The sequence below is a fragment of the Echinops telfairi genome, unplaced genomic scaffold (genome assembly GCF_000313985.2).
Source record: "Echinops telfairi isolate 266 unplaced genomic scaffold, ASM31398v2 ScPeMD7_7427;HRSCAF=8465, whole genome shotgun sequence".
NCBI lineage: Eukaryota > Metazoa > Chordata > Mammalia > Afrosoricida > Tenrecidae > Echinops > Echinops telfairi.
The window spans coordinates 9,942,830-9,943,703 of record NW_022111327.1 but is presented as its reverse complement, the minus strand read 5'-3'; positions in this window follow the sequence as shown (position 1 = coordinate 9,943,703).

Below are 874 nucleotides of genomic sequence, written 5' to 3'. Positions count from 1 at the left end.
GTCCATGTGGCTTCTCCTTGGGGATGTCTTGTAGGAAGTCAGTCTTGCAAGCTGAAGCAGGGAACTGCTAAGGCAGCTGCACCTGGTGCGACCATCACAAAGAAAGAGACCTGAGAACTGAAAAGGCGAGGCTCACCACCCATTTATCCCTCCGCCTTTCAATTAGCCCCACATGTGATTATTGGCCAGGTTGGCACAATTAACTAACTCAAAGTATATGCACATAGATCTGTTTCCCCATCGTCATATATAAATATATTTACATATGTACATGCCTATATTTAGATCACTATAAATTCCCTTTGTCTTCCAGTTCCTTACTCTATTTCCTTTTACTTTCCTCTTGTCCCACTATCATGTTCATCCTTCATTTGAGTTTCAGTAATTCCTCTCAGTCCTCACCATCAATTTTAGATATTTTTTCCCCTTGTCCCTAAGGTTGTTAGAATACCCACTTCCTTTCCCCCTCCTCCCCCTCTCCCATGTCCTCCCAGAACCATTGGTTCCATTGTCTTCTCCTCCAGATTGTTTATCCCGCCTATCCTATCTAGATAGACCTGCAGAGATAATCATATGCACAAAAAACAAGACAGAGAAAAACAAAGCAACAAAAGAAAACAAAACAACAACAGCAACAACAAGAAAATGACAAAAAAGAGAAAATTCTGTAATTAATTCAGGATCTGTTTGTTGACCTTTAAGAGTGTTTTACTGTCTAGTCTGACTGTTCCCCGCATCCCCTCTTGGTTATGGGTCACATTTTTCTGCCTCTTTATAAGTCTATTAAATTTTTATTAGGTACTGGACATTCATTATAAGTTTTATATTGTTGAGCATTTATATTTTGATATATTCCTTAATCAAGTTGTATTTT